This window comes from Suricata suricatta, chromosome 9 (assembly GCF_006229205.1).
Source record: "Suricata suricatta isolate VVHF042 chromosome 9, meerkat_22Aug2017_6uvM2_HiC, whole genome shotgun sequence".
Lineage (NCBI taxonomy): Eukaryota > Metazoa > Chordata > Mammalia > Carnivora > Herpestidae > Suricata > Suricata suricatta.
The window spans coordinates 29,589,812-29,610,325 of NC_043708.1; the positions used below are offsets into that span (position 1 = coordinate 29,589,812).

The 20,514-nt window shown below is 46.0% G+C and overlaps 1 long non-coding RNA gene across 1 annotated transcript; it reads left to right on the forward strand.

Moving 5' to 3' along the window:
- Positions 1–10,615: 10,615 nt before the first annotated feature.
- LOC115300839 lies at positions 10,616–14,042 on the forward strand. The gene is made up of 3 exons (XR_003912880.1): positions 10,616–10,727; positions 13,492–13,631; positions 13,975–14,042. It is a non-coding gene; the product is annotated as an uncharacterized LOC115300839 (long non-coding RNA).
- Positions 14,043–20,514: the final 6,472 nt, after the last annotated feature.

The window sequence follows — 20,514 nt, forward strand, 5'->3', positions numbered from 1 at the left end:
CAGAATGTGTGGACCAGTAAAACTGAAACCTGGCCATCTCTCATTGTGAAAAGCATGGTCACAATATTTTGCAGCTCCCACCATCAGGAGCGGGAGGCTTTTCCCTGCTCTGTGACTTTGGGTTGGCCTTGTGACCTGCTTTAACGGATGGGATGTGGCAAAAGTGACGTTGTGCAAGTTCCAGAACCTAAGCCTAAGAGGTCGTGCAGCTCCCTGGTGGCCCTCCTGGCACACCCCTGCGGCCACGTAAGCTTGCATTAGATGACTGAATGACATCAGCCGGACAGGAGCAGCTGACAGCTTGCATCAAGGCTCCAGGCTCAGAAGTGAGGTCACCTTAGATCATCCTGCTCCAGTCAACCTACCAGAAGATTGTGAGCTCATTAGTGACCCAACTGCAGACTCATGAGCAAACAGATGATTGTCATTGTAAGTGGCTAACTTGTTATGCCCTACTAAGGTACCTGCAGTGCTCGCCTAAGGGCCAGCCACGTGTGAGATCTAAGGCGGTTCTCAAGCTCCTAAGAACCACTGTGTCTTGTTTTTACTGCCTGTGTCATAATAGTGGGCAAGTCTCTCACCATCTGCACCCCAACTGCTTTGCTCTTCAAAAGGAACATCATTATGTATTACAGAGGGTTGAGAAAAATTATTCTGGCAGGATGTTTCCATATGTAGTTGTTGGGGATTCAAAAGTTTAGCCACATGTTTAGGAAGTGGGTTTACTTTGATAGCTTTGGCTAACAAGATTTCTCTGTTGAGGCTGTCCTTACATAGTTTTGATATTAGGCTATTCTGGGTGTTTTGTTGTTGTTTTGTTTTGTTTTTTTACTAACAGACAGTCTTCAGACTACTAACTACTGCCTCTTCCTTCTTGTCTACCCTCGCTCCCCATCTCCCCAGACCATGCCCTTCTTTGTCATCTTTGGGGCAAGAGACCTGGGATGGATGGTGCAGCCTTTTACCCTTCTCATCTAGGACAAGCTGTATCTTACTTCTACTTCTTGGTCCTACAACAGTGCCCTTCATGTAATGGGTGCTCAATACATATTGAATGGTAACACTATTAAGCTGCCAGTGCTTGGATAGAAAGGCCCAAGGAAGGTAAAAACTTTATGATTTCATTATAGAGGGAGGCTACCTTTTAAAAGAGGCACCTGCTGAGGTGCCTGGGGGGCTCAGTCAGTTAAGTGTCCAACTTCGTTACACTCAGGTCGTGACCTCACAGTTCGTGGGTTTGAGCCCCATGTTGGGCTCTGCACTGACAGTTCAGAGCGTGCAGCCTGCTTCAGATTCTGTCTCCATCTCTCTTCGCCCCTCCCCCACTCATGCTCTGTCTTTCTCTCTCTCTCAAAAATAAATAGACATTAAAAAAGGTAAACAAATAAAAACAAAAGAGGTACTTGCTAAGGGGCACAGGGGTGGCTCAGTTGGTTAAGCATCTGACTCTTGATCAAGAGTCAGATCCTGAGTGTAACGAAGTTGGACACTTAACTGACTGAGCCCCCAGGCACCTCAGCAGGTGCCTCTTTTAAAAGGTAGCCTCCCTCTATAATGAAATCATAAAGTTTTTACCTTCCTTTTACCTTACCTTCCTTGGGATCAGGTCATGAACTCAAGGTTGTGAGTTCGAGGTTTCTCTCTCTCTCTCTCCCTCTACCCTACTTGGTCTTTCTCTCTCTCTGTCAAAATAAATAAAATATAAAGATAAAACAGGTACCTGTTGAAACTCAGGTCTAGGACGGGTGCAACAAAGGACCTTGGGGCAGAACCTGTTTTGCAAGAATAGTCTGAGTTGGCTTTTTGGCTTCCTAAGACAAAGTCAGTGGTGATCCATTGTCCTGGAGGAAGGAAGCAAATGGGGTGAGGTTCCCAGCTAGAGCTTGGTCTAATCCTTTGTATGTGGTTGACTTTTGGGGAGAGGTTGGAGAAATATGTATTAGAGGCCAAGGACCTACTTAAATGAAAGACTACATTTTGGAGGGGTTAATATTATTCAATGCTTTTGATGCCTCAGATGGTTTTAGCTAAGGTTGATGGGCAGGAAGGGGTACCAAGGCTCCCCAAGGAACAACTTAAATCAATAGTGAGGGAAACCTGGAATGGTAATTTGGGCTCAACACCAGCACTGAGATTGTCGGGCTGGAAAGGCTGGCGTGGACAGAATGTGTGCAAGCTTGGAAACCTTTCCTGATCCAGTCAGGGGCACTTTGACTGAGCTTTGGAAACAATAACTGTGTGCACGTGTGAAACACACAGATGAAACTTCAGGAAACTGAGCTTGAGAACGTGGCAAGACCATGCTAACAGCCAGAGGTTAAAGCTCTGGCCTAGTGCACCAGTGAGAGAAGAGACAACCCCTTCCCCTATCACTTACACTCTGACAACTATTCTCTCTCTGATTAAGAGTGTGAAGGGGGCGACTGGGTGGTTCAGTCGGTTGAGCTTCCAGATTCGGCTCAGGTCATGATCTCCCAGTTCGTGGGTCTGAGCCCCACATCGGGCTCTGTGCTGACGGCTGGCTCAGAGCCTGGAGCCTGTCTTTAGATTCTGTGTCTCCCTCTCTCTCTGACCCTCCCCTGCTCATGCTGTCTCTTTCTCTCAAAAATAAATAAAACATTAAAAAAAAAAAGAGTGTGGGGTGCAGAGCTCAAGACTCCAGGCTCAAGCCCCAGCCCTACCAATACTACTTACAGGGTCCTTATAAGGATTAAATGGAAGATACATGTAACTTGCTTAGAACAATACTCGATGCAGGGTGAAAGGTCAATAAATGTCGGTTATGTGTGTTCACAGGCAAGGATGTGCAAAATGTCCCTTTTCAATTTTGGTCCTGTAGGCAGCCCTGGAAGGTTCTCTGGCCGTCCCTCCATGAGGCACTTAGAATGAGCAAGAACTGATGCTTTGTCCTGAGACTGTCACGGCTCGTTCCGTTGTCCGGGAGGTTGCTTTCAGAGGGATATTGGGTCCCAGGTGTGAGTCTGATACCACATCTTTGGCAGCTGATCCTAAAGAACAAGCAACTAGGCGCACTTCAGGTGACCTTCAGCCTCGGGGAGGTTCACTTTGTCCCAGCTTCAAGGGGAGCACAGAGAAGCCTGTGTAGGGTTTAGGGCTATCACTGAAGGCACCCCAGCCTCACATGGCAAGACAGGACTCAAGCTGTCTGATAGGATATTAAAGAGAAACGTGACCTTGCTTTGTAAAGCTTAACTGGAGAGAAGTGGCTCAGCTCAGTGACTTGAATTCCCACTCCCACAGTGGATCTCAAAGTGGGGTCCTGGATGAGCTGTGTCGGCAGCATCGGGCACTGGTTAGAAACGCAAAGCTTCAAGCTCCATCCCCGACTTCCTGGATCAGAAACTCTGGGGTGGGGCCCAGCAATGTCTGTTTTGAGAACCTCTTGGGAAGGTTCTGCTGCTTATGAAACAGTTGGGGTGCTCTGTCCCTGACAAATGGCTGTTGGCCCAGGCCCTGCTTAACCTCTTGTGATGGAGAACTCACCACCTCCGAGCAGTCCCCCAAACACCTCCTGCCCAAATCAAACTCCCTGGTGTTTTCTTTCCTTGGTTCATTTTTTAATATTTATTTATTTATTTTTGAGAGAGAGAGAGCGAGAGAGAGCAGGAAAGGGGCAGGGAGAGAGGGGGAGAGAGGATATAAAGCAGGCTCTGTACTGACAGCTGAGAGGCTGATGCGGGGCTCAAACTCATGAACCATGAGATCATGACCTGAGACTAAGTCAGATGCTTAACTGACTGAGCCACCCAGGTGCCCCCTCTTTCTTTGGTTCTAAGTCTACCATGTAATTGAGTCACCTGGAGGAGTTAAAATTCATACATACATACACACATACCAGGTAACTTACTTTGTCTACATTATATTTAATTATGAGTGGGCATGTTCAAATTGTGCTATTTGGATTCTGTATCCTTAGTGAAATAATTTGCATAATGTATAGGTCTCAAATAGTAGTGGAGGCAAACACTTTAGGGTTTCTGTATCCAGATTATTTGTCAAGTATTTTATTGCCCAGTGAAACATTTATATAGAGGGGCGCCTGGGTGGCTCAGTCGGTTAAGCCTCCGACTTCAGCTCAGGTCAGATCTCACGTTTGTGGGTTTGAGCCCCGCATCAGGCTCTGTGCTGACAGCTAGCTCAGAGCCTGGAGCCTGCTTCAAATTCTGTGTCTCCTTCTCTCTATGACCCTTCCCCTCTCACTGTCTCTCTTTGTATCAAAAAAAATTAAAAAACATTAAAAAATAAATTAAAAAAAGAAACATTTATATAGAAAGATTAAGAAAACTCTTACTCTTTTTAAAAAATTTTTTTAATGTTTTATTTATTTTTGATACAGAGAGAGAGAGAGAGAGAGAGAGAGAGAGAGCATGAGAGGGGGAGGGGCAGAGAGAGAAGGAGACACAGAACCGGAAGCAGGCTCCAGGCTCTGAGCTAGCTGTCAGCACAGAGCCTGACGTGGGGCTCGAACCCACGAACGTGAGATCTGACCTGAGCCGAAGTCAGAGGCTTAACCGACTGAGCCACCCAGGAGCCCCAAAAACTCTTATTCTTAAAGCAAAGTAATTGTACCATGAAAGGAGGGATGAAATAGTGAAAAGGACTCTGGTGTGGTGGTAATAAGACCTGAGTTCTCTCTCAGATCTGCTACCGGCTCCCTCTATGTGTGCCATTTACTTTCCCTGATCTTGAGTTTTCTAATCTGTAAAATAAAGGAATTGGACTAATGGTCTATTAGGGATTCTATGAGTCTTACTTTGGGAGACAACCTTTATGAGATAAGAAATGCATTTTCATGAGGGATCTATGTTGACCAGAAAGAATACAGAATGTCTATTTAGAACATTCGAAGGGCACTTGGCTAGATCAGTGGGAAGAGTATGCGACTCCTGATCTTGAGGTTGTGAGTTCAAGCCTCATATTGGATGTGGAGATTATTAACGTAATAAATAAACATAAAAAATAAAAAAAGAACATCTGTGACAAAAATCACAGGCCTTTTTCTTCAAGTATCAGTGGCAACCTGGAATCTGGGTCCTGAGCCTTATTCTCTGCTTTGGAAATGAGCAATAGGTGGCTTGGTGGAATGGAAAACAGGTGTGGAAGGAGCGAACGGGCTTTGGAGAGATGACAGACTTGCCTTCCTGAAATAAACCTGAGCCTTCAGCCAAATGACATGTGTAGATTTCCATAAATAAAAAAACCTCATGGTAAATATAGATTCATTAAAGGGTCTTAAAAATAGGATGTAGGCTTGGGTATGGGACACAATGCCACTTTCCTCTCTCACCTTCCCTTTCCATGTCTTTTCTTCATTCATCCATGAGCCTTTATCTGAAAAGGAGATGTGTCAAGACTGGTTACAAATAACTGATTAGCTAATTTAGTTCAAAAGACATTTTTTTGAGTGATGGGTACTGGAGTGGCTGCAGCTTTAAAGGAACAACTGAACAACTGAATCTAGGGAGTGAGCTTCCCGAGCTCAGCAAGGCACCTGGGGTACTGCTGTGAGATGGCCCTCTGTATTCCTCTCAGCTCAAAACTCAGATTTCCCAGGAAGAGATTCTGATTGCCCAGCTTTGGTCCTACGTCTACCCTATGATCAAGGGAGGGTCCTGTGATTAACAACCACACCAGAAGAGCATGGACAGGGGTGGGAAAGTCCCCCAAAAGTGCGTGTATGTGTGTGGTAGGAGTGGGGTCTAGAGGATACTACCAGAAGGGGGGGAGGGGCAGACAAACATCACAGTACCCAAGGCTCCAAAACTCAGGGATAACTGCAAACGACGCCAAGTTCAGGCAACACTAACATGTTCCCAGGGTATAACTGGATAATTTCAGGAGCTCTGAGGGGAGGGCTGGCTGACCAGGAGAGGTGGGACCTCTCCTGACCTCCAGTGGGAGTTTATATCATAGAGGATATAACCAGCTCTTTCTTCTTCCTCCTCTTCACCTCCTCCTCCTCCTCCTCCTCCTTCTTTTAAGTGTATTTATTTATTCTGAGAGAGAGAGCACGTACACACACGCATGGGAGGGACAGAGGGCAAGAGAGAGAGAATCCAAAGCAGGCGCCACATTGTCAGCACAGAGCCCGAATTGGGGCATGAACTCATGAACTATGAGATCATGACTTGAGCAGAATCAAAAGTCAGACATTTAGCCAACTGAGCCACCCAGGTGCCCCTCTTTCTTCTTTTTCTTATAAGGCATATTATAGTTGGCACTCAATAATATTCATTCACTGATTGAATAAATGAATGACACAACTCTTACATGGGCTAAGGGAGAACTTCTATTCAACATTAGCCTGAGTTGAATTCGTTTAGAATTCAACTTAATTATATGTCTTCCAGCTGCAAGTGATTGAAGCCCATCAGAGTTATCTTCAGCAAAAGATGGTCCTTGCTCGGATATTATTTCAGGCAGGCAGGGTCAGACTTGAACCTGGCCAGGGAGCCTCCACCCCTGTCTTCCCTCCTCTCTGAGCCTCTGCTCCACTCTTCCAGAAGTTTGGCATTCTTTAATTTTCACTCTACTTTGTCAGAAAATAGCTCTCCATGCTCCCAGGATTTGTATCTCTTCCTCTCAAAGCCCAGGGTGACAAAGACCTAGTTACTTTCATTCCCATTCCAAATCGAGAGCAGGGACTGACTCTAAGTGACCCAGCTTGGGCCAGGGGCCTGCCCTTGATTCAATTAACCAAAATGGCCAATGATTCTTGGGGGAGGTGGGGCGGGGTGGGGGAGGGACTACCATTACATTATGAATTTGGCTATAAGATCAGTTCTTGGAAAGGAAGGGGGATGTGAGCCGACAACCAAACTGGTGTCTTGTACAGAAGCCAAATAGGGTAATATTTGCTTATATTTGTATAATGCTTTAAAAATAATTGAAGAAAACTTGATTCTTGGCCTAACTGTATGAGGTAGGCAAATCAGGTAATAGTCTTTCTTTCATATCTACTTTCTTTCACTCTGCCATGTATCTGTTTTTCAATTCTTGCTTTCCCACTTGACTTTCTAATTATTGAAGGCAGAGACCATATCCTCCTTATCTTTGCATCTATATCTCTAATGGATAGCTCTGGGCTCTGTACAAGGTGGCATCTAATTGATGCTCAACCAGTTGAATGCCTTTTTTTTTTTTTTACAGATAAGGAAACTGAGGTGCAGAGTATTACAATGGAGATGAGCCCTCAAGAGTCCCCAGTTACACTGTGGCTTGCACTAGGCTGCCAGCTGAGTAAGGTGGTCTGTAGTAGCTCAGAAAGATCATACTTGAAGGCAAAGGGCTAAGTAAGACTCTGACATTAGAACCCTGATGCCCAGGGGTCTCCAGAACAGCCTCAGTTCCAGAAAGGGTCTTTATTAGAGGAGGTAGTAAAGAAGGAAGGTTATTAAAACTTTTATTTCCTTGGGACTTGACTCAGCTGTTTTTTATTTTTAAAGTTTATTTATTTATTTGGAAAGACAGAGAGAGAAAGAGAGAAATGTGGGAGGGGCAGAGAGAGAGGGAGAGAGGGAAAATCCTAAGCAGGCTCTGCGCTGACAGCGCAAAGCCCAATGTGGGGCTCAATCTCACCAACTGAGATCATGACCTGAGCGGAAACCAAGAGTCAGTCGCTTATCTGACTGAGCCACCCAGGTGTCTCTTGACTCAGCTATTTTAGCTGTCTGACATTTGAACTCGATGGGAGAGAAAGGAGAAAGAAGCTGGGGAGGACAGTACCATGTTGGGAAGCTTTCTACTACGTGACAGGAAACAGCGAGGGACACCTACATGGGTTTTATGGTCTCTGAACCGGGTTGGATCTTCCTGTTCCACCAATTATCCAATCAACCTGGGCAAGTCACCACCTTTTTGTGTCCATTGTCCTATCTCTTTATAGATGGGAGATCGTTATAGAGATACTATTATCTCCCTCCCTTCAAGAGATAGACATATAAGAACTTTGCCCACAAAGATGAAGAGACCAAGTCCTTTCTCTCAAAGGTCTGATGATCCAGGATGGGGAGCAGATGGCATGCTGGGGGCTCTGAGTGTCGGCCAGCCCTACAGGACTCAGAGGAAGCCTCCTGTGTGTCTTTAGGATAGGCAGGAAGGGGTACCCAGTGTGCAGAGCTTTGGAGCTAGGTATTAAAGGAATTCGCTGGGAGAGGAAGTGATGTCTACAGGAAGCAGTGGAATTATAACGGGTTAATTACGGGGAGATGGAATTACACAAGGGCCTAGCATGATATTACTGTTGTCAGTAGATATTGTCACGGCCTCATATGTATGCTGCACAGGCCACACCTGGCAGTCTGGTTTCAGGGGTACCAACCACGAAGGCGCTTGGAAATCACATTTTGATTCCTTTTCCCCATCTTCCTGGTAGCATCCATTCCTCTGTTCAGCTCTGTTTCTTCCAAGCTGGAAGAGATCTTGAGAAACAGTCTGGTATCGTCCTCTACACCAAGGTAGGTATGGATCGCTAGCCCCGTTTTAAGGAAGAGGGAGCTGTGGGCAAGAGAGGTCCAGTTGGTAACTAAGGACATAGAACCCAGGACAGATTCTCTTAGAGTTCTTTATTTTTAGGGAGAGAGACAAGCAAGTACAAAGGGCAGAGGGGGAAAGAGAATCTTAAACAGGCTCCATGCTCAGTGCAGAGCCCAACGCAAGGCTCAATCCCACAACCCTGGGATCATGACCTGAGCCAAAATCAAAAGTTGGATGCTCAACTGACTGAGCCACCCAGGCACCCCTCTCCTAGAGTTCCTGTTTTCCTCTATCAGGATGCTTCTTTTTGGTTCCTTTAAGTTTCAAATCCCCATTTCAGGTAATACTTGTGGACCTATACATTTATACCTCAAATTTGAAGTTCTTTCTTGGCAGCAAGTTATAAAAAGGAGAGAAGCTGACAGGAGGGAGCAAACAGAACGGGGGCACTGGAGGCTTCACGGAGAAGAAGAGAAACTTCCTTGGCTGTTTGTGGGTTCCGCACATGTAGCAATCCTACAAGTAGAAAGGCTCCTTACCCAAACCACAGAGCTCGGGGCTCTGAGGACCAGGGCTGCTATACTCAGAGCCAATGATGGGATGCCCTGAGGCATAAGTTTAAGGATTTCAAGATTTATCAGAATAAATTGCTATTATTTTATTTTCCTCTTTCCTTCTCACCTACCTGTTAGTGACTTCATGTTGTGGCCCCAAAGAGAGGCAGGGAGATACACTGAACAGCACACGCAAGCCCAGCTACAGCCCAGGAGGAACCTGGATGGCTCAGTCTGTGCGTGTCGAGCTGGGGCGGTGGGGGGAAGAGAGGGGGTCACGGTTGTAGTAATTGGAGTAACAGGAGACAAGTGTGCTGACTGTGGGTTATTAATAGGCACTTAGACTTATATTTATAACCAGTGGCTTAAATTAGGAGAACAGTCACACCTAGCCAAATCCACGCCCCAAACCAAAGACACCGGAAGTGTGCAAAGTGATCATTCTGAACCTCGCTCGCCCAGGTTAGCAAGCAGGCTGCGTCAGGTAGGAGTAGAGGGCTTCAGACCTCGCTCAAGCTGTCTATGGCAATTCTGCCCCTCGGGCACATGCGGCCCAGAACAGAGCACCATTCTCCGTAAAGGAAGGAAGGGAAGTGGGGGGTTGGAAGAGGGGAAGGGAGGAAGGAAGAGGGGAAGGAAAGGAGGGAGGAATGTAAGTAGGTTGGAAGGAAGGGAGGATTGAGAGAGGGAGGAAAAAAAAGACACCAGGCTGCCTACGTCAAAACCAGAGATAAGGCCAAGCCCCTCAGAGTGGTCTTTTTTTTTAATGTTTATTTATTTTTGAGAAAGTGCCAGTGGGGGAGGGGCAGACAGAGAAGGACAGAAGATCCGAAGTGGGCTGACAGCGGAGAACCTGATGTGAACTCGAACTCACAAACCTCGAGATCAAGTGGGACACTCAACCGACAAAACCACGCAGGTGCCCCCTTCAGAGGTTTTCTATTCTTCAACATCCTGCCCACACAGGAATGGGGAAAGCGTTCCATTTCACCATGAGAGAGAACTTCTCATAACACGCCACGGGCCCAGAAGTGGAGCATGGGATTTCAAGTGTCAAGAGGCAAGAAGTAACCGCAGACCCCCAACCCTTACGCAGGAAGGTGGCTGGGGGTGGCGGTGGGGGGAGAGGGCTGCAAGAGCCAGGTGAGAAATGGTAATGGCACGGGATTAAGTCTATGCTGGGTCAGAGCCTCTGGACTGGGAATCCTCTGAGCTAGAGGCTACGTTGCTTTTGAAGGGGGGGAGGGGTGTTCAGCCCGGCCCCAGCCTCTGCACTTGGGAGGAAGGAGGAGAAGCGGAGAGGTCGGGTGAGTGGGCTGTCCCAGGGGTCAATGCTGGGTGGGCACATCCTGGGTGGGCTTGGGGTCAGATGATCATAAAGCAGTGTGAAGTCATCTGCCACTCCCCCCCCAGTCCATTCTGAGTCCTCAAAGGGAGCCCTACAGTGCGGTTAATTGTGCAGGGAGGTCAACTGCTTCCAGTGGAAGTCTTCCTGGGGGTAAACTTGGGCAGATCTTGGACGCTGCTACAACTCTTACAGCTCCTGTCACTTAATGGCTGTGGGGCCTAGTTTTTATACAAAGGGGTTATTGAAAGTACATAGTGCATGGGTTTTGGGTGAAGATGAAGTGGAAAATGCCCGAGAAGTGCTTGGCACAGGCCTGACAGGCTGAGAAAGTGAGTTAATTTTGCCATCACACTCCTGCAACCCCCGTGTGTCCTTTCACACAAAGCCGGAGGACACCAGGAGACCTGGTGAGAAAGTTTGGTTTGTGTCACACAGCACTTCCAGAGGAACGGAGTCTGAGCGGGAAAAGGCTGGGAACCAAAGGTGCCCAGGGCTCTGCTCCTCACTCCTGCATTATTACATGGAATCGCTTCTCTGAGCCTGTTTCCATGTTAGTAAAGTTGGCTCAAAAGAATTCCCAACTGACAGGAAGTTTTTGAGGGGCCAAAGAGGTAACATAATCACTTCCGTCCTGTGGAGGGGATCATCATGTTCCAGGCATTGTTTTTAGTGTTTCCCATGTATCACCTCACTTCATCCTTGAAAGCACTTTAGACCTCGGGTGTTTGCATATATCTGAACTCATGAAATTGTAAACATTGAATGTGTGCAGTTCTTTGTATGTTGATTATACCTCAATGAAGCTCTTTAAAAAAAACACTTTACTCAGTCAGTTAAGCCTCCGACTTCGGCTCAGGTCAGATCTCACGTTTGTGGGTTCGAGCCCCGTGTTAGGCTCTGTGCTAACAGCTAGCTCAGGTCCTGGAGCCTGCTTCCGGTTCTGTGTCTCCTTCTCTCTCTGCCCCTCCCCCTCTCATGCTCTGTCTCTCTCTATATCAAAAATAAATTTAAAAAAACATTTAAAAAATTTTAAAAAATAATAGAAAAACACTTTAAGCGGGGGGGGGGGGTGCCCGGGTGGCTCAGTCAGTTAAGCATCTGACCCTAGATCTCGGCTCAGGTCATGATCTCAGTTTCTGGAATCAAGCTCACAGCACAGAGCCTGCTTCAGATTCTTTCTCTCCCTCTCTCTGCCCTGCCCCCACTCTCAAAATAAATAAACTTAAAAAAAAACACTTTAGGAGGTAGGTATGATTTTTTAGCCCCATTTTGCAGTTGAAGAAACTGAGGCTTAACAGAGAGTTTAAGTAAATTGTCCCAGACCACACAGCAAGCCATAGCAGAAGTAGGATTCAGACAGAGCACAAGAAGAGGGGGGGCAGAAAGAGACACTGAATCTGAAGCAGGCTCCAGGCTCTGAGCTGTCCGAGTAGAGCCTGAGCAGGGCTGGAACTCACAAACCATGAGATCATGACCTGAGCTGAAGCTGGATGCTCAACCCACTGGACCACTCAGGCGCCCCCCCCCCCAGGAGTGTCTTTGGAACTACAAACCGCTGTTTGAAGGTCAGTTGTCATCAGTGGCATAGCTGGACGGGCGGTGGCATGATCTTTGTATACTCAGTGAGGGCATGTGGATCAGCTCCTAAACTACCGCCTGGCACTCAGTCAGTGCTCAGTCACTCTGCCACCCATGCCCTTGTCTCCAAGAGAGGACACGATGCAAAAGACGGAATGCCAGTCCTACCACGTACAGAGCTATTGTGGGCGTGTCAAGGGCAGGTCATAAAATAAAACAGAACGAGACCAATCAGTGCAAGCAACCGCACCTGACTTGTGCACGACAAATCCAAGGAAGCAAGAAGCGAAGTCCTGAAATTGGGTCTTCTCTACCTTTAGTGACACAGGAAGCAGAGGGTAGTTTTCCTGATGTCTCACAGGCCTGGCAGGGCTGCCTCTGGGGCTCCAGAGGTGCCACTGACCCCATGCAGGTGCCATCCCTCAGCCCAGGAAACAAGCACCATCCTTCTAAAGGCCTGACTGGTGTCGGGAGACTCTCATCTCATGGCCATGGGCAAAAGGTCGACAGCCATCACTATGCAAAGCAGAGCCGTTTTAAAATGTCTTTTTGGGTAGAGTACTTTTTGGGAAGTATTTTATCATTTGGGCCTGGAGGTTTTCTAGTCATTCTGGTGCCTTCAGTTACTTTATTTTAATTTAATTTTTAAAAATTTATTTACTTAGAGAGCATGCAAGGGAGAGGGGCAGACAGAGAGAGAGAGAGAGAGAATCTCAACCAGGCTCCACACTTAGTGCAGAGCCCTGACATAGGGCTCGATCCCAAGACCCTGAGATCATGAGCCCAAAATCAAGAATTAGATGCTTAATAGACTGAGCCACCCAGGTGCCCCATTTTTGGTTTTTGGAGGGTTTTTCCCCCCCTAGTCACCTTATGGGGGTGATGTTTTTATTGACTGAATGTTACTATTTAATGATCTTTGGCCACACTCCAGACATACGTAATGGACTGCACACCTGACTTCTCTACTGGGGTACAGAGTGGTGACCTCACACTTGGTAGGTCTAACAGCATGATGCTGTCCCCCAATCCCCAGTAATGACAATGCTATGCTCCTATCTGCTCAGGCCAAAAGCCCCTTTCATACCCCTTCTGACCCATCAGCAAAGCTAGACTGATTTTAAAATTGGGGCCATCTTTTTTTTCTTCCATTGAGTTAAAAACATTTTTCTCCACATGTTTATTCATTTTTGAGAGAGAGCATGAGCTGGGGTAGGGGCAGAGAGAGAAGGAGACACAATCTGAAGCAGGCTCCAGGCTCTGAGCTGTCAGCACAGAGCCCGACATGGGGCTGGAACTCACAAACCGTGAGATCATGACCTGAGCCCAAGTTGGGCACTTAACTGACTGAGCCACTCAAGCACCCCTCCTTTAAGCTTTTCAATAAAATAATCTGATGCTGCAGGAAAAGAAGGTCAGGGCTGGGGGCTGCTGCCTCTTTGGTGTCCGTGGGGACACCTTTTACCATACTCACTGTCACCTCCCTTGTCCCCACCTGCTGTTATCTCTTGCCAGAACACTGAAGAGCCTCCGTGTCTGTCTCTGCCCTCGTTTTCTGCAGCCTGTTGAGCCTGGCAGCCCTGGTGTTTCTGTCCTGAGTCAGACCACACCACTACCCTGCTGAAACCCCCCCGATGGCTCTCATGTTACTCAAGGTAAAAGCCTCAGTCCTTCTTTGACCTGAAAGTCCCACATGATCTGGCTTCCCCGCAGACCTCTAACTCCTACCTCCTCCTAGCCTGAAATTACCACTCCTGCTACATTGTTTCCTCTGCCCCAATGTTCTCTTCCCATATCAGTAGGCTAGTTTCCTCAGTTCCTTCAGGTCTTTAGTTCAAAAGTCACCTTGTGAAAGTCACTTGGTCTGGCCACTCTGAAATGTGACCCCTCCCCCCGACTCCCCATCCCGCCTTTTTTCCTTCTTCGCATTGATCCCTCTTTAATACTATATATTACGTATTTTACTTACTTACCTTGTTTATGTGTTTCCCTTGTTAGAATGTAAGCTGTACCAAGGGATTTTGGTCTGTTTTGCACGCTATTGTATCTCCAGTGCCTTGAATAGCACCTGACACACAGTAGATACATGTCTAAATATTTGGTAAGTAAATGAATGAATGGAATAATAAACAAGGGATACAACATGAGCTGTGGATCCTTTACAAATCATTTAGCCTCTCTAGGCTTCAGTTTCCTTGGATGGAAGACTGAGTCTGCACTAGATGGTTCTGAGCGCCCCTGAAGCTGACATGCAGACATCCCAGGGTTAAATCTAGACCGGGAAGCAGCTGTTTGGTAAGAAAGTGTCTGAAGAGGATCTGAAGACTTAGGTTCAAGCCTTCAAGACCAGGTGGAGAACACTTGTCTGGATCTTAGTTTCCACAACAAATACAGAGAGCTCCACCCAGTGGCCAGTAAGGTTACTTTCGGCACGTAAAGTGTAAAAGTATTGAAGTCATTAAAAAAAAAAAAAGAAAAAATTCGCCTCCATACCCCTCAATACCACACGGTGGCGCAGTTGTCTACCACTGTCTCTAAGGGGCCTTGCTGTGCCAAGTCCGTGACTGAAGAGCCCGCCTATTGTAAAATATATTTTTCATGGATGGTTGTGAGAGCTGCTCATTCACCACATCCCTCTGGTTTGTTTCAATAAGAAATAACAGAAATCATTAAGTGGATTTTTTTTTAGATAAGAAGGCATAGATCTCAGAAGCAAAACGGTGAGTGGAAATTTCAGCTAAATCTGTCACCCAACTAATGACCAAGCTGAAAAGCTGTAAAACAAAAGAAGTCTATGCCGGTGTTAGGTGAGGCTATAGCTATCCTAAATTAGTTCTAAAAGCAAGTAGCTACATACCTGTCTTCATATAACCAAGAATGTTCCCTCCAGGAAGTAGGAAGGCTAGGGAAGAACTGGACTGTTTATATTCTAGCACCTTTTTGTTTGCTGGAAACGGCCGTTAAAGGCTCTGACAAATAAAACAGATCGTGAACAGTGCATGGCACACGGTCAGCCCTAAATTCGTAGTAGCCATTGTCACTGTTGTTATTAACACCATTATTATGTCATCCTTGGGTTCTAGTTTTTCCTCTCCTCGGCCATCTCTCCAACTAACAATAATGCTTCTGGCTTGAAATTTATGTCAGATTACTAAAAAAAAAAAAAAAAAAAAAAAAGGATTTTGTGGGTCTTTATTCTAATTACAAAAGTATTACATGGTTTATTTTGTCTATGTGGAAAATAAAGAAAAGTAAAATGAAGGCAATACAAATTACTCATTCCACCATGCAGCTCAGAAATAACCAAGAAGATTTTGATACTACCCAAATGCACACACACACACACACATTTGTGATCATTCTGTATTGTTAAAAAACAAAATTTGGGGTGCCTGGGTGGCTTAGTTGGATAAATGGCCGACTTCAGCTCAGGTCATGGTCTCACAGTTCATGGGTTCGAGCCCCATGTCAGGCTCTGTGCTGACAGCTCAGAGCCTGGAGCCTGCTTCTGATTCTGTGACTCCCTCTCTGCCCCTCCCCTGCTCACGCTCTGTCTCTCTCGGTCTCAAAAACAAATTAAAACAAAACAAATTCAACTGAATAGATTTTACAGATCCTGTTGGCTTTATCTAATGATTCACAAATTGGGTAGCATCTCACCTGACAGACAGAAAGGAGCTCTCGGGAGCTGTGCAAAATGTAAGACGTTTATAGGCAGAAGGAACAGAAACAAGGAAGTTAATTGGGCGACAAGTGGATTGGTTATAGCAAGATCATTTTCCTTCATGGCATGGCAGGGGCAGATGACCTCACCAGTGCTGACTAGGAGATTCCTCTTGACCAGATTAATACTCCATTTCTGGCAGAGGCTGAAACTATAAATAAGTCTCAACTTGGTGACATGGGGCTTAGCACAAGTGACTCCATTTGGGGTCAGCTGTCTTGTTTTTAACAGTTTAAAGGGTTTTTTTTCCACTAAATTTTCATAATCATCATTTATAACATACTTCTTTGATTAGCAAATGAGTACCTCTTATATTTTTTGATGTTTATTTATTTTGAGAGAGTAGAGAGTGGGCAGGGGCAGAGAGAGAGCAAGAGAAAGAATCCCAAGCAGGCTCTGTGCTGACAGCACAGATTGTGGGGCTCAGTCCCCCAAACCGTGATATCATGACCTGAGCTGAAATCAAGAGGTGGAGGCTCAACCGACAGAGCCACCCAGGTGCCCCAAGAGAAGCATTATTATCCCCAGTTTCCTAAAGAGGGATCTGGGACACTGGGAGGTTAACTTGCCTAATGGCAGACACTAAGTATGGATTCCAATTCTGTCAGAGTCCAAGGCCCCAGACTTAACCATCAGTCTGCTTTTTTCCCTTTCTCTTTGTTTTCTCCCTACTTCTATCCCTCCTACCTTCCTTCTTTTCTCCCACTCCTCCTTCTTTCTCTCTTCTCCCTCCTTTTCCTTCCTTTCTCTTTTTGTAGAGGGAAAACCCATAGTTGAACTCCCAATCAGGAAGCCTCTGCAGTTTCCTTGGGTGTGATGAAGGGCTGTTTCTGACGGTGATGAGCAGAGCATGCAGAGTATTTAGTGGGTGCTAAGCAGCGTGCTAAGAGCTTCTGTATGACTTACCTCATTTAATCCTATAAGCCTCTAGAAAAAGGAGTTTCTATTGTTATACTTATTTAACGATGAGGAAACTGAGGCTCAGACAGGCACCTTGCCCAAAGTCGCACAGTTTTTAATGAACAGAGCCAGGATAAATCATGATCTGACATGTCTAGTGCCGAGCTGAATCACTGATCGCTACTATTCTCTCCCTGCTTTATGCTATACTTTTCAGTACGGTGGATAAAATGGTCCTTTTCTGGGTGATATTTGTCAAACGCTCCTCAAGAACTTAACAATGGTAAAACCTTGGTAACTCCACCTGGCTTTCAAAGTCTTTTGTCATTTGCCCATTTTTACTTGGTCAATTTCATTTCCCACGACTCCCTTTCTGCACTCTCCTCTCCTTGCAGGCAGGTACTTCTGCCGCTGCTGTCTATTGCAGTGATTTCCTTGTCCGTGCTTTCTAGTCTCCTCTATCAAGCTGCACACATCCTTCAATGCCCAATTTAAGCACTCCCTTATGCATTCCTCATCTCTTGGTCCTGGGTGACAGAGACGTTTCATCACCTCACAGCTCTGTGCCAAAGCTTTCAGTGATAGCTTTTTAATTGCTAAACAGAAGCCAGGCTTCTTAGCTTGGTATTCAAGGTAGCCATTCAGTCACAAATAGGTACTGAGAACCAGTTATGTGCTAGGCACTCTTGCAGTGTTGGCCGAACTGTAGAGAACCAGGCAGACAGGTTTCTATTCTGATGGTGAACAAACTGGACGTTAAATAATTACAAATAATCAACTAAATAATTATTAGTATGATTCAAGCAATTACAAGGCCTCTAGAATGTGGTCTCAGCCTATTTTCAGTTCCTCCTCATTCTGTATTCCGTGCAGATGAGTCTACGCATTCCATGCCCACCTCGATGCCTGTGCCCATACTCTCCGTTTTTCCGGGGTGCTGGTTCTTCCCTGCTCCACCCTGCACCTCTCCAGGACCGGCTTTGGTTCCACCTCTTCCATGAAACCCTGCTACACAACGTTAGCCCACAGGATCTTCCCTCATTTGAATTTCTAGCACTTATCCATTGGACAAATATTTACTGAATGACTTCTTGAGATGTTTGATGAATGACTCTTCATGAAGTCCTAAACACATGCTTCGGTATTAAAGATTTAAATTATATAAGGCGTTAGGCTTTACCTACTGAGAGGGATGAAGGATTTTTTTTCCCTCTTCTCCCCTGTGTGTGTGTGGGAGGGGGTGTGGGAGGAAGAGTGGCGATCAAAAAAGCTACAGTAAAACATACAAAATTACCAATAAACCAAATGACAATAAAAATTGCCCAATTATTCACAATGATATGGGAAATAGGCAGATAAAAAATTAAATTTCCTTACTGCCTGCAACCCATTGACAAGTCCCTGAGACAGGCAGAGTGACCTCCCTCCAGGAGCTCAGCTGCCTCAGTGATGAAACTTTGCTGGGGGCAAAAGGGAATCTTGGTTTAACATTAACAGGATCTCTCCAGAATCCTGTAAGTCTACTTTATTTATTTTTAAAATTTTTTTGTCTTTATTTTGAGAGACAGAGACAGAACACAAGCAGAGGAGGGGCAGAGAGGGAGACACAGAATCTGAGCAGGCTCCAGGCCCTGAGCTGTCAGCACAGAGCCCGACGCGGGGCTCGAACCCACGGACTGTGAGATCATGACTTGAGCCGAGGTCAGACGCTTAACCGACTGAGCCACCCAGGCGCCCCAAGTTTACTTTAACATATAAAAATTCCTTTAGAAATTTCTTTTATCTTGACCTGCCCCTCCCCCATATATGCCAAGATATATGTGGATAATCATCCTCCAAGCACATAGCCCACTGATAATACATCTTAAGGGTCTCATGACCAAGGTTTTTACTAGACAGTAATAAATAACCTTTTCCTAACAATAGCTAGCCCCCTCAAGGTCCTAGAAACCTTGCACCCAAAATTCCTTAGAGACTTTCACTATCCCTAACCCCCTCCCAACCTGAAGGTATATAATCAGTCACCTGTCACAACCCCAGTGCAGCTCTTTCTGCCATAGGTCCTGTCCCCGTGCTTTAATACAATCATCTTTTTGTACCAAAGACGTCTCAAAATTTCTTTCTTAGCCGTCAGCTCCAGACCCCCCCCCACTCCCAAATCGCGTCAATAATCCTATTACTTGAAAAAGATATACCACTGACAGCTATCTTCCTAGATTTTTGTTTCTGTTCCTATTTCTGTGTGTGCGTGTGTGTGTGTCTAGGAAAAATTTCTTTTTCCTCCAAGATTATCAAGAAATCTTTTTTCTTATGCTCTCTTTTTAAAGCAGAGTACCTCTACCCCCACTTTCCTGCTCTTCTGTGTGAGGGTGGAATCATTTGTTCTAGGTTGAATGAAACCTAGAGAATTTACTCAAAGACTCATCCATATCTTTTCCAGTTCACTGATCCCATGTACAATAAAGAATCTGAACATTATTTTATGGTATTTACTCAGAAGCCCTTTCTCAAGATCTACCCTGGAAGGCTCTTCAGAACGGCCCTCTTTCCCAAGACTTCCAATGTGTGGGATGCCTAGCCATATGTCTATGCAAACCACAGAATGTGGGGTCTAAAAGAACACAGACCTTCTCGTCCACCCCCCTCACTTAAAGGATGAGCAGACGGAACTACAGTATTAAGGACTTGCCCAACATCATGCAGCTGGTTGGGACAGAGCTGAAGATACTAGGCCTGATTATCTTTAGAAATTGCTCCACTGTCTCCAGCTTGGCTAACAATTAACCTCAAATTAAAATTAGCAGAAAATACTCAGTGAAGCACCAATTCTTGCTAAGCAAATTGTATTTACTCCCGCCACTGAAAGGGAAAAGGTAACACTGTTCAGTAGCGATTGGTTTGGATCTTTCAGCACTGACCTATTTTGAAACCTCAGAAAACTTTCTCCTTGGAAATCTGTATTACTATGATAGGATTAAAGCAAAGAGTAAATAATAGGGGCCACTTACCCCATTCTTTCCTAATGTCTGAGAAATGGAGGATAACAAAAGGATGTAGGAAAAGGTTGGTCCTTGATCATGAGCTGTGGCATTGGCCTGTATGTATATCCTACTTTGGTTCTTAATCTGATTTCTAGAGGTCACCGTGATCTGAGGTGCAATTCGTTCAAGCAAAAGAAAACCACAATCATAGAAAAACTGAGTCTCTTCAGAGAGGCCAAGCACTCTCTTCACGGATAGCTTTCAAATTGGGCTTTTTCAGGCTCAGTTTGAAGCCCCAGTAAGGTGATCTCTCATTCTTTCTGAATTCTAAAAAGTGCCGGTATTGGAATCTCTTCTTACAAAGGCGGGAGCTGTGTGAAAAGAGCGGGAACTGCAGTTTTAAGAGTGCTTATTCTAAAGAACGTTCCAATGGGCCTAAAGGCCTTATAGAGATGAAAGGTTTCCTGGGTGTGAGTGGGGCTGGGAGCGGAAGCTGATCCACCTGGTTGGACTGGGGTAGAGGCACATCCAAGCGCGGGGAGAACCCAACTGCAGGAAGGAGCTAGAGAAAAAAGGGCTCTGGAGGAGGAGGTACAACCCAGCTCGCTTTCCCTCTGCTCCCTCTCAAAAGCTCACTTTAGGATTTAGAGCATAGGTGCCGCCCAACAGGGCCACTGCCTTACCCCAGCAAACAAAGGGCTCTGCCTCCTACAGCCTTTTTGGTGTGAAAGGAGGCTCGGCCTTACCTTTCAGCGGCCACCCATCCCTCCTCATGCACCCAATGAGGTCGCTGCCTCCTCCTGCCAGGAGGTGTTTAACTCTCGCAGGAAATGGACAGGTAGTATGGACCAATGGTTGGAGCTGCCGCGGGCCAATGGGAGAAAGAAATGGGTCGAACTGGGGGTGAGAATGAGAGCCCGCAAAAGGGGGCGG